Source organism: Myodes glareolus, chromosome 20 (genome assembly GCF_982192425.1).
Source record: "Myodes glareolus chromosome 20, mMyoGla1.1, whole genome shotgun sequence".
In the NCBI taxonomy this organism is placed as follows: domain Eukaryota; kingdom Metazoa; phylum Chordata; class Mammalia; order Rodentia; family Cricetidae; genus Myodes; species Myodes glareolus.
The window spans coordinates 24,595,787-24,610,433 of NC_142045.1; positions in this window are offsets into that span (position 1 = coordinate 24,595,787).

A 14,647-nucleotide genomic window follows, 5' to 3' on the forward strand; every position below is an offset into this window, starting at 1 on the left:
GTGTCAACTAAATACACCTAAAACCTGAGAGACTTTGGGAAGGAATTATAGACACAAAAAATTATAGACACAGAAAACCACCGCTTCTTGTTCTGTTTGCTTTGCAGGTGGCATGCCACAGCTCCTTTAAAAGAGGTCTTCCTGATTCAGCAGTAGCAGAAAAAAAAACACATGTGTAACATGAGGGCCTGCTTGTTGGGGTCTCTGTCCCGCCCGGTACCCCACAACCAGCATGCCCCAAAGAGAAAATCACACACAGGACTCCATAAGATTATAAACTGATTGGCCCATTAGGTCAGTCTACTTATTAGCTCTTATAACATATGTTACCCCATTATCCTTATCTACGTTAGCCACACGGCTCAGTACCTTTCTCAGCTGGGCAGGTTACATCCTGCCTCTTCAGTGGTCTGCGCAGGTGTGGCAGAGGGAGCTTCCTGCTTCCCAGAATACTCCCAGTCTCTTTGCTCCACCCCTACTTCTGCAATTGGCTGAAGTAGCAGAAGGAGCTCCCGCAGTACACATGGTTTCAAATCAGTGGCTTCCTGGACCTTACCAACACACACTCTGGCTCTTTCAGGAGGCCAAAATGGGGTTTGTTAGCAGAGTGCTACTACATGCTTAATGACAACATAGACCCCGTGTGCCTGAAAATGGGGTTGTGATCATGGATTGCACTAAAGAGATCTCTGTCATATTGAACTGGGCAGAGCCAAAAGGCAAGCAGCCTTAGTCTTAGTAATGCTGCTTAGCATTTTAAAAGAGTGCTCCTGAACAGAAAAGGATTTCAGACACACAACAGGACAGATTCAGACATAAAAGACCTCTGAATGAAGCACAGTGTGTTTAAAAAATGTAGGTAGGCTTGTGAGAGAGAAGAAAAAGACCATAGAGAGTTATAAAAAGAAGTAAATGGTTTTTATAAAATAAAACAGTCTTTAAAGAGACAGAGTAAACTTGTAGAAAAAGTAATAGAGTAAGAAAAATAAGCCACATAAAGATGGAAAATACACAGAGAGTCTGGATTATGTATATTATTGTGTTTTTTTAATTTTTTTTTTTTTTTGATGATGAAGGAGCTAGGTACAGAGAGACATTTCATTGTATGGGCTGGTAAGCTAAACCAACATAAATATTTTAAGAGTACTTGATCTAAAAATTTGTGTCTAAGGATATGTTGCTTTGGAAAAGACGTTCTGCTTTTGTTTCCACAGAAGATAAGAACCTGTATGTTCTTTCGAGGCTAATGTGTTTTTGATGGACCAACACCCTTCAAAAGGTCGCCGTGAACACCCCCCCCAATATTACTTCACCCAACAAAAAGCAGGAGGAAGTTTGAAGAGAACTACACTCAAATTCCAACATATTGTTTATAAATGTTTGTTTTATTTGAAGGGCATATACTATAGAGATTTGCATTCATATGGTCATAGAAGTTTGATGCTTACCAGCTTGCTCCTCATGGCTTGATACTTAATAAGGCTTGCTCAGTCTCCTTCCTCCCTCCCTCTCTCCCTCCCTCCTTTCTCTCTCTCTCTCTCTCTCTCTCTCTCTCTCTTTCTCTTTTTCTTTTTTATTGTTTGATTTTTTGAGACAGGGTTTCTCTGTGTAACACTGGCTGTCCTGGAACTCCCTCTGCAGACCAGACTAGCCTCAAATTCCTCTGCCTTCCTTCTAGGAATAAAGGTGTGCACCAGCACTCCCCAGCTAAGTCTGTTTTCTTCTACAACCTAGAACCATCGGCCCAGGGGTGGCACTACACACAATGAAATGGGCCTTGCCAATTCAATCACTAACTAAGAAAGTGCCCTACTGACATGCCCACAGGCAGTACGATATAGGCATTTTATCACTGAAGTTCCTTCTTCCCAGATAGGGTTTGTATCAAGTTGACACAACCTAGCCAGAACCGAAAGTAAGCAAGAAGACTTTGAATGACAGTATATGGTTGTAAGCCTGGCACTGGTGAGGGAGGGAGCTGAAACAGGCAGATCATGTGAACATGTATACACACATATATCACATTTATACTCATAAAAGGAAAAGTACAAGTGCACAATGTAGAGACATGCAAGTGATAAGTAAAAACACAGCTGTTACGGGGGCATTTTCTTATCCACCACTTATCCCCTGTTCATCCATGACCTATTTGTTATTACAGGCTGCCTGGAATGCCACCTGCAAAATTAGATCCTCACTGTGGGAAGATTCATAATTCATGAGTCATTTTGTATCATCCTTTTGACATTCGCTAGAAATTAAGCCTAACAAATTTTTTGCATTGATTTTGAAAAACTTTCTTTTTACAATCTATCCAATTAACTGTCATCTTTGCAACCGCAACTTCGTCTTCTCTCTTTTCAAATGCCAATATTAATCAAGTAGACTGTGCTGATTTGGTGTGTCATATGAGAATATTTAAAAACACGAATTATGCTTCTACATTGATTATTTTAAATTGCACAAGTAATCTACTTCAAAGGAATTTCCCTACCACTATACTCATTATAAACTAGGGCCTTCAAAATATGAGAAGATCTCTCACATCTCTGTACAAAACCCAGTGGCAGCAGGATGCTGAGATCTGTTCTTCCAGCCTGGTCTGACAGAGGACAGCAATTAGTGAGAGGCACCCCTGGAGAATTCAGGTAACTTCAGTGTAAATTACTTTGCTCCCATTCTGTCTGCTGTAATTAAATGCTGCTTGTTATTCACAGAATAAAACCTGTCTCCTATTGAACTCTTTTCACCAGGCTAAGAGATAGATGGAAGAAAAACCTACATTTACACATTGCTACATACCACTTTGGGTGAGTTTAACTAACCCTTGAGCTTCTATTTCAAGACCTCCTATAGGCAATGGGAAGAATGTGAAGCCAGTCAGTTATTCACTACCAAATGGAGAGCCTGAAAGAATATATACATATACATGTGTTCTTAAATTATATCAATTTATATGCATATAATAACAACTAAAAAAAACCATGCCATGAATTTTAAAAGAACAATGTTGGGGGTACAGGGAAGAGAGAGGAAAGGGAAGGAGGAAATTACATAATTATAATGTAATCTCAAAAATTATTTACAAATATAAAACTATTACCAGAATGACAGTTTTATCACAATGGACTGTGATGAACCAAATCCTATTAGACTTTGGGACAGATACCTGGGGTGGGATATTGCTCCTTAGTGAGGAGCGTGTCTCACTGGGGAAGGCACGTGACCACACTATCTGGCCCTTGTTCACATAGATATCGTGCTGTGCATTTTCCATGTATCGAGCACTGTTCTAGGAGCTGGGACACTGAAACAAAGGCACTCTGTCCTTCCAGCCCAGAATTATCATGCAGTGGATAAAAGCTAGTGGATGACAGAGAAAGAAAGAGGGAGAGAGAGAGAGAGAGAGAGAGAGAGAGAGAGAACAAAATCAACAAGCATGGTCATTATATATTATGAGATAATTACAGATATAAATAAATGTGAGTGGATAATAAATAGGGTGAGGAAGCAAGGAAGAGTACTTGATATATATGAAAATTCTCTGAAGGTAGCTTGAGACATGCCCTGTAGGAGAGAGAAAAATAAAACAGCTTTGAAGAGAGCAGGGAGGAAGCTGAGGAGCCAGGAGCCAGTGTCTGTCCTTGGCGTTCCAGTCACTGTGACACGTGTGCCCCGAGTTTTACTTTATGTTTACTACAAATTAGTTATCTCCAGCCACTAACTCATTTCAGTCCATTTTCCTATCACCCACGGTGTGTAGAAAGGGTTGTTCAGTAAAATGAGAGCATCTCCATTGTGCTCTCTTTGTTGGTTGGCTCAGGGATAAATATGGTTTCTTATCATACATTTCCACTGGTGAAAAAAGAAACCAAATAAGAGCTCCAAAGAGAACACAAAATGGCACAAAAGGGTTGCCACTTGTTCCATGGAGTGGGACTCCAAAGAAAATCCAGATCAGAGACAGGGTGAGGATGCCACAGTCAGCAAAGGAGATGTGACGAAAGACTTGGGAGAAACTTTCCAGCCGTGAGCCAAGTTGTTAATCATACTATCATTCACCCATGTCTGTTTATATTCATATGCATCATGTGAGATCAGTATGTTGAATAGGCACACAAACAAAATTGCCCACTGATCAGTTTCTATGTATTTCATGTGAGGCATGATTTAGTTATCCCTAGCCTTAAAAATCAGCCTCTTCTCTTCCTGAAAAACTTCTTGCCATTGTGTTGGGCTGAGCACTTTATGTCTGGCTTGTGCACAGGCTGCCTTCTAGTTATTTACCAACTAGGCTGTAGCTACTTCAAAACAGGCCGAAGTCTTGTTATCCAGATACTTTGGGGGTCCTCAGTGTACACAGAATTAAACTTTCACTCAACTACTGTTGTTGTCACTGTTAATGTCTTCAGATATAATTTGTTTTTATTGTAGCTGCCTAGAAGGACCATGAAAAACATCCTTTAGAACAATGTAATATGGGGGGATGGGTGGGATCAGGGGGTACAATATGAAAGACCCAAAGAATAAATAAAAAGAAAGTTTAAAAGGTATAGTATGAGCTCTCTGGGCCTTAGCATCCCCCCTCCCCAGGCACATCCTGCAGCCCATCCTCACCTACCAAAGCCCCAGAGACCCTGGAACAGCCTCCCCACCTCCGCAACCATCCCCCACCACATCAGTGACCATCAAAACCTTGACCCTGACTGCACCTGGAAAGGAGCCCCCAGAGCTGCATCAGCCACCAAGACATGACCTGCTTGGGCCTGGAGGAAGAGTGACCACCTAAGCCACAGTCAGTCCTGTACCAATTAGAGGAATAGGAACCTTCTGAAGCACAAGTCTCACCTGCACGCATTAGAGGAAGAGATGGGTAGATGACAGTGTAAGAATACATCCAACAACATAAAGAACAATATGGCACCACTAGAAACTGGAACTGTAGATTCAAGCTTAACCAACAGAATACAAGAGATGAAAGAGAAAATCTCACATGTTGAAGATACAATAGAGGCATAGGTTCATTGGTCAAAGAAAAATGTTAAATCCAAAAAATTTTTAACACAAAATATCCAGGAAATCTGGGACACCATGAAAAGACTAAACCTAAGAATAAAAAAGATAGGAAAAAAAGAAATCCAGTTCAAAGGCACAGAAAATATATTCAACAATATCATAGAAGAAAAGTTTCCCAACCTAAAGAATACATGCCTATTGAAGTACAAGAAGCCTACAGAACACCAAATAGATTGGACCAAAAAAGTCCCCTCACCATATAATAACTAAAACACTAAAAATACAGAATAAAGAAAGAATGCAAAGAAAGAAAACTGCAAAGGAAAAAGGCCAAGTAACATATAAAGGCAGGCCGATGAGAATTACACTTGACTTCTCAATGGAAACTCTGAAAGTCATAGGTCCTGGATAGACATTCTAAAGACACTAAGAGACCATGGATGCCAGCCCAGACTACTATACCTAGCAAAGCTTTCAATCACCATAGATGAAGAAATAAGATGTTCCAAGATAAAATCATATTTAAACAATATCTACTGACAACCAACCCTACAGAAAGTACTAGAAAAAAAACTCCAACCCAAGGAAGTTAGATACACCCACAAAAATATAGGCAATAGGTAATCCCAGACCAACAAAACCCAAGAAGGGGAAACACACACAAAATAGCACCACCAACAACAAAACCAAAAATAACAGGAGCTAATAATCCCTGGTCATTAATATCTCTTAATATCAGTGGTCTCAGTTTATCTGTAACAAGACACAGGCTGATAGAATGGATATGAAAACAGGACTCATCCTTCCGCTGCATACAAGAAACATGCCTCAACTTCGAAGACAAATATTACCTCAGAGTAAAGGGTTGGGAAAATATTTTCCAATCAAATGGACCTAAGAAGCAAGATGTTCTAACTATCCGAACATCTAACAAAATAGACTTCAAATTAAAATTAATCAAATGAGAGGAATAAGGGCATTTCATATTCATTACAGGAAAGATCCATCAAGATGAAGTCTCAATTCTGAACACACATGCCCCAAATACATGGGCCCTACATTTGTAAGAGAAACATTACTAAATATTAAATTACACATCAAACCTCATACACTAATAGTGAGAGACTTCAATACCCCACTCTTACCACTAGATAGAAATGAGAGACAGAAACTTAACAGAGAAGTAAAAAACACATAGCAGATGTTATGACTCAAATGGGTTTAACAGACATTCTACCCAAACACAAAAGAATATACCTTCTTTTCAGTACCTCATGGAACCTTCTCTAAAATTGACTTCCTACCTCGTGACAAAGCAAACATCAACAGATAAAATGAAATTAGAATAAACCCCTCTATTTTATTGGATCACTATGGCTTAAAGTTAGAATTTAACAACAATTCTTTTCTTTCTTTCTTTCTTTTTTTTTTTTTTTCAGAAAGCCAACAAACTCATGGAAATTGAACAAGACTCAACGGAATCACACCTGGGTCAAGAAAAAAACTAAAGAAGGAAATTAAAGACATCTGAGAATTCAATGAAAATGAATGCACAAAATATCCAAACTTATGGGAAACTTTGAAAGCAGTACTAAGAGGAAAGTTCATAGCTCTAAGTGCCTACACAGAGAACCGGGAGAAATCTCACATTAGCAACTTAACAACACACCTGAAAGCTCTAGAACAAAAAGAAGCAAGTTCACACCGAAGGAGTAGATATCAGGAAATAATCAAATTGAGGGCTGAAATCAATAAAATAGAAACAAATAAAACAATACAAAGACTCAATTAGACAGAGTTGGTTCTTTGAGAAGATCAACAAGAGAGACAAACCTTTATCTAAACTTGTCAAAAGGTAGAGAGAGTGTTGTAAGGAGCTGCAGGCAGGCCTGCTTTTCGCCTCACCCAGCTCCCGCACGGCTAGCTTAGTCCCAGAAATAACAACACACAAATTGTATTCATTTAAGCACTGCCTGGCCCATTATCTCTAGAGAGTTAGTTACTGACTAACTCTCATATCTTGATATTAACCCATTTCTAATAATCTGTAGCACCACGAGGTGGTGGCTTACCGGAAAAGATTCAGCATGTCTGACCTGGTGGCTGGCTCCATGGCTTCTGCCCCATTCCCTCTTCCCAGCATTCTATTCTGTTTACTCCGCCTACCTAATTTTCTGTCCTATCAAAGGGCCAAGGCAGTCTCTTTATTGACCAATGAAAATAACACAATAGACAGATAACCCTCCTCCATCATTGAGAATATTCAAATTTAAAACAAATCAGAAATGGAAAGGGGAACATAACAATAGACATGGAGGAAATTCAGAGAATCATCAGGTCATGAGTCAAAAACCTATACTCCACAAAATTGGAAAATTTAAAGGGAATGGTCAATTTTCTGGATAGGTACTACATATCAAAATTAAATAAAGACCGAATAAGCAATTTAAATAGACCTATAGTCACTAAGAAATTTGAAGCAGACATCAAAAACCTCACAACCAAAAGAAGGCCAGGACCAGACAGTTTCAGCACAGAGTTCTAGCGGAACTTCAACGAAGAGCTAATACCAATACTCCTTCATGTGTTCCACACAATAGAAACAGAAGAGACATTGCTAAATTCTCTTTATGAGGCTATAGTCACCCTAATATACAAAGCACATAAAAATTAAAGTCAGAAAGAGAATTACAAACCAGTCTCTCTCATGAACATTGTTGTAAAAGTACTCAATAAAATACTGGTAAACCAAATCCAAGAACATGTCAGAAAAATCATCCACCATGATCAAGTAGGCTTATTGTGGAGATGCAGGGATGGTTCAACATCTGATAATCTGTCAGTATAATCCACCATATAAACAAATGGAAAAAAAAGAAAACATGATCATCTCTTTAGATGCTAAATTATCCTTTGACAAAATCCAGAACTCCTTCATGATAAAGGTCTTGGAGAGATCAGGGATACAAGGAACATGTTTAAACATAATAAGGGCAATATAAAGCAAGCCAACATCAAACTAAACAGAGAGCGACTCAAAACTCTTCCACTAAAATCAGGGACAAGACAAGGCTGTCTACTCTTTTCATATCTATTCAATACAGTACTTGAAGTGTTAGTTAGAGCAATAAGACAATAAAAGGAGATCAAGGGGATACAAATTGGAAAGGAAAAAGTCAAACTTTCACTATCTATAGACGATATGATAGTATACATAATTGACTTGAAAAATTCTACCAGTGAACTTCTACCGCTAATAAACACATTCAGTAATGTGGCTGAATACAAGATTGCCTAAAAAAATCAATAACCCTCCTATATGCAGATAATAAATGGGCTTGAACTTTCCACAGGGTGGGGTGCATGGCACTCCCTTAGGGTTGGAGGGGTGGGGGAGGGTCTGTGGAGGAAGAGGAAGGGGACTGGGAGAAGAGGAGGGAGTGGGAATTTGGATTGGTATTTTTTTAAGTAATAAAAAAAGGAAAAAAGAAAAAAAATGGGCTGCAAAAAATCAGAGAAACATCACCCTTCACAAAACCCACAAATGACATAAAATTTCTTGGGATAACACTAACCAAAGAAGTGAAAAACCTATTAGACAAGAACTTTAAGTCTTTGAAAAAAGAAATTGAAGAAGATATCAATAAAAATAAATTGAAGATATCAGAAAATGAAAAGATCTCCCATGCTATTGGACAGGTAGGATCAACATAGTAAAAATGGCAATTTTACCAAAAGAAATCTACAGAGTCAATGCAATGTCCATCAAAATCCCAGCACAATTTTTCACAGATCTTGAAAGGACAAGACTCAGCTTTACATGGAAACACAACAAAACCAGGATAATCAAAAAAATCCTGTACTATAAAGGAATTTCTGAAGACATCACCATCCCTGACTTCAAGCTCTACTATAGAGCTATAGTAACAAAAACAGTTTGATATTGGCACAAAACAGACAGGTTGGAATTGAACTGAAGACCCTGCTATTAATCTACACATCTATGAACACCCAATTTCATACAATGAAGATAAAATTAAACAATGGGAAAAAGACAGTATCTTCAACAAATGGTTGTGGCATAACTGAATGTCTATATGTAGCAGAATGCAAGTAGATCCATGTCTATCCTCATGCACAAAGCTCAAGTCTAAATGAATCAAATATCTCAACATAAATGCAGCCACACTGAACCTGATAGAAAGTAGGAAGTAGCTTTGAACACAGATGACCACTTCCTTAATAGAACACCAGTAGCACAGACACTGAGAGCAACAATCAATAAATGGGACCTCCTGGAACCAAGAAACTCTGTAAGGTAAAGGACTCAGTCAACAAGACAAAATGGCAGACTACAGAATGGGAAAAGATCTTTACCAACCCTACATCTGACAGAGAATTGGTCTCCAAAATACATCAAGAACTCAAGAAACTAGACTTCAGAATACCAAATAATCCCATTAAAAAATGATGTACAGAACTAAACAGAATTTTCAACAGAGGAATCTCAAATGCCCAAAAGGCAGTTAAGGAATTGCTCAATATCCTTAGCCACCAGGGAAAGGCAGATCAAAACAACTCTTAGATACCATCTTACACCTGTCAGAATGGCTAAAATCAAAAGCACTAATGACAGCTTATGCTGGGAAAATGTAATGAGAGCACTACCCTATTTCTGGGGGGACTGCAAACTTGTACAACCACTTTGGTAATCAGTATGGCGGTTTCTCAGAAAACTGGTAATCAATCTACCTCAAGATCCAACAATACTACTCTTGGGCATATACTGAAAAATACACACTCTTACCACAAGGACATTTGCTCAACTATGTTCATAACAGCATTATTCTTAATAGCCAGAACCTGGAAACAATGTCTATGCCCCTCAACTGAGGAAAGAATAAAAAATATGTGATACATTGCTTGAAATTTTTAGGCAAATGGATGGAACTAGAAAAAACCATTCTGAGTGAGGTGACCTAGCCCCAGAAAGACAAACATGGTATTTACTTACTTATAAGTGGATATTAGATATAAAACAGATATAAGATTACCTTAATTGTCATCATAGAACCTTCATTTAGTAACTTATGGAAATAAAGAGATTCACAGCTAAGCACTAGACTGAGCTTTCAGAGTCCAGGCATAGAGGGAGGAGTGATGGGGTCAAGGATCAAGACCATGACGGGGATACCTAGCTAGGGGGAGCTCACTGACTCTGAATGGACAGCTGGGGAACCTGCATAGGGCCAAACTAGGCCCACTGAATGTGGGTGACAGTTGTGTGGTTTGAGCAGTTTGTGGGGCTACTGGCCATGGAACCAGTATTTATCTCCAGTGCATGAACTGGCTTTTTGGAGTCCTTTCCCTGTAGAGGGATACCTTGCTCAGCCTGGATACAAGGAGAAATACCTTGGTTCTGCCTCAAGTGATGTGACAGATTTTGTCCTCTCCCCACAGGAGGTCTCACTCTCTCTGAGAAATGGATGGGGAGTGGGGAAGGGGGAAGGTGGGAGGAGCAGCGGGTGGGGAGGGAGTGAGAACTGAACTGAAATTGGTATGTAAAATTAAAAAAAAAGATTGTTCAAAAATAAATAAAAATAAATAAAAAAGTGTAGTATAAAAGGTATAATTTGCTTGCAGGGGAAGTATTTTCTGATATCTCTGACAAAAAGACTAATTTCTCTAGTTTTCAAAGCAGTCCTAGATGAGCAAAAGACCAATAAATGCAATAGAAAACAGTCAAAATACACCGACAGATAATTCCTAAAAGATAAAATACAAATGACCCTATATTTTATGAGATATTCAAGGAGAACTATCTCTTCCAACGAAATATAAATTTCAGTGAGAATGTCCTTTATATACATCCAGTTGTAAAAACCCTGCATGTTTGAGAACATGCGATTTCCTAAGTTTTAGGAAGCAGAGGTTCTCTTGGACCTACTGGCAGACACACAAAATGTTTAAGTATCAGTAGAAAAGAGATTGACAGTATCATCTGTATTTTCAGTTGCATTTACCTTTGACCTAGTCATATTCCTATCAGCAAATGGCAAAAGCTAAGCAGCATTTGTTAAATCAATCATGGTCCATCCACACAATAGCACATTGCACAAATGTAAGAATGAAGGCAACATGTCAAGGTATAGACGATTTCTCAGACACACTAATGAAAAGACTAGGTGTGTATATAATGTGGAAGAATGAGAAGGGACATATATTTGTATTTTCTTGTGCTAAAGAACAATAGAAAAACAAATAGGATTTTACAAACATGATCATTTAGAATTAGGGATTCAATATCATGTAGAAAATGAAGGCATGGAACAAGAATTTTGTATGTACTTTATTGCTTTAACTTGTTGATCATCCTCAAACATCCCAGACTCATGTCTGAACCCAGACTCAGGTCTCTGGCTCTGGCCCACTCCCTCAGCAGTTGCTCCCCTGTACCTGATCCTGTGGGCTTTGCTGTCTCAGGTCTGCTCTGATCTAGGTTGCTGGCTCAGTCCTGATTCAGTAAACGTCCTTGATCTGGATATACTCCCACTCACACGAAGTTCACTATCTCAAGCCTGCTCTGGCCTAGGTCACTGGCTGAGTCCTGTTCCTGTTGAGTTCACTGTGTTAGTCCTGTTCTCCAACTATCATTTTTAAATTCTTTACATTGGTTTTACTTTTGTATATTGTATACAAATTTTATACATTGATGCAAATTTGAGATTAATTTTGTTAAAACATATTATACATACATTTTTAATCTTGTTCAAGGTATTGTACCTACACAGCTCATTTAACAATGTAATGCAAATTTCTAGTTTGAAAATGATTATTACCATCTGTTTACGATAATAAGGAAATATAGGTTAGTAGTTAATCACCTAGTATAATCGAACTTGTAGTTACATTAGGTATGTTTTCAAAGTCAAACAAAGATATAATTTAGATCGGTCATCTTCGAACACTTCAGAGATCCACAGAATATGGCATTTAAGATGTTTTAATAACCTAAGTTCTTCTTTTTTTGACAATGATTCATGTCTGCTCCTGGCAGCACCAATATACTTCAGAGAAGGTAGTGGGCATTGAAGAAACTCCATATAGAGTTTACTTTCTTTGTGACAAAATTAAGCCACTGGTTAATAAAATGCCCCTGCCTCGACTGCTGACATTATGCCGTCCTAATTAGACAAGCAGAACACAAAATATCCTGCTTCTCAGAAAAGTCTGCTGAATATGCTAGGCCTGTAGGCCAAAGATGGATGCCCTGATATTACAGAGGAACTTGGGGCGCAAGTCACTTTGGGTGACAGTCCAGGAAGCCAACTCTTTCTGTCATTACTCACATTTTTTGAGAGTTGCTTGCTTGCACTTCCTGATTACTCAGTTAATATTATTTCCCTCTTGGGTGTCTGAGGCAGTTGAAGATTAGATAACTAAAGTTATAATTTACTAGACACAGAAAGCAAATTATGATAGAAAGTAAATTAAGTATAAGACTTTGGACTCATAGAGACAGAGACCCACATTGGAGCACTGGATTGAGCTCCTACAGTTCAGTAGAAGAACAGGAGGGAGAAGATGAGCAAGGAAGTCAGGACCGAGAGGGGTTGTTCCACCCACTGAGACAGTGTGCCTGATCTAATGGGAGCTCACCAAAGTCAGCTGGACTGGGACTGAATGAACATGGGATCAAACTGGACCCTCTGAATGTGGCTGACAATTGGGGCAGACTAGAAACCAATGATAATGACACTGGGATTTGTCTCTATTGCATGTACTGTCTTTTTAGGATTCTAGTCTATTTGGATACATACTTTCCTAAGCCTGGATGGAGTACCCTGCCCTCTCTTAGAACTGGAGGGTGAGGGAAATGGGAGGAGGAAGGAAGTAAAAATTTTGAATGGTATTATTATAAAGCAATAAAAAAAGACTTTGGACTCAGCAAGATAGGATAGATTTGTCAAATGAAAATGGACTAGATATTGTTGATGTATTTATTGCCTATATATATTGTATATAGTCATTATACTTCTGTGTATACTTTTTTATATTAATTAAAGTCTTCTTTTTAAGACAAAAGGGGAAATTTAGTGGCATTTCAATTATATTTTAATAAACAAAGACTGCCTGAAGATCTGAGTATAAAATAATCCTACTAGTCAGCCTTAAAGATCAGGTTACAGGCTGAGTTTGAAGTAAGAGACAGTGGCTGGATGTTTTGCTTTTTGGATCTTCAGTTTGAACCCCAATTTCTAACCCTGAGTTTTTATTAATCATGCTTCATCTTTGGTACTTAAAGGTACTCTGCATGCTACCAAAGGAGAAATGCAAACACAAACCAGGCACAAACCCTTTAATCTACAATAGTGTTGTGCCTGTAAGATATGGTAGTGCATGGTGGCACAAAATTTGTGGAAGTAACAAACTAATATCTGATTTCACTAGAATCATTTTAATAGGTGGAGCAACTCTATATAACTTGGGTAACCAAGAACCTGAGACTAGACTACTCAGGGATTTAAGGTAAAACCAAGTAGCATTAAAATGACTTCCAATGCATTCTGCTACACTCATAGATCAGTCTCTTGCTCAGTCATTATCAGAGAAGCTTCTTTCTGCAGCAGATGGGAACAGATAGAAAGAACCACAGCCAGGCATTAAATAGAGAATGACAGACCTTAGAACACTCAGCTCTAAATGGGATGTCTTCATCAAATCCCTATTCTCCGGGAACAGTGAGTCCTACAAAAGAAGAGGTGGAAAGAGTGTGAGTTAGAGATGAAGGCAGACAGAAAACTAGATCCTCTAAATCAACATGAACAATGCAATGTGAATCCACAGTGTGAGGCAGCATGCACAAGGCCTGTATGGATCTTCACCAGTTAGTGTCCTAGGGATGAAAGAAGTGGGTACTTGTTCCAATTCCAACTCAGAATCAATTTCCAGTTGATAACCACCTGTAACTGAAATTTTAATTTTGTTGTGGAGGTGGTGGTGCATGACTAATCCTCCTATTCCAACCCAGAATCAATTTCCAGTTGATAACCACTTGCAACTGAAATTTTAACTTTGTTGGGGCAGTGGTGGTGCATGACTTTAATTCCAGCACTAGGGAGTCAAAGGGAGGTGGATATTATATGAGTTTGAGGCCAACCTGGTCTACAGAGTGAGTCCCAGGATACCTGAGGCTATCCAGAGAAACTTTGTCTCATATAACAGAAAAAAAAAGAAAAGAAAATTTAGTTTTCTCCAAGGGAATCTCGCGGTGGAAATAAACTCCTCTTTATAGTAGGCTGCATGACCAGTAGTGGAGCACTGTCAGAAAATTAACTCAGTGGAGTCTTTAGAGGTTGGTTGTCTCATCATGTTTTGTCAGGGTCCTTCCTTTTTAAAAATATTAGCTTTTTATTTTTCTTTATATTGAAGATTCAATTTTTTATGTATTCAGCATTCTCCATACATACAGAAGAGGGCATCAGATCTCATCATAGATGATTGTGAGTCATCATGTGGTTGCTCGGAATTGAACTCGGGCCCTCTGGAAGAGCAGTCAATGTTCTTAACCTCTGAGCCATCTCTCTTCTCTAGTTCTTTTTATTGTTCTATTTTTTTCTTTATATTATCT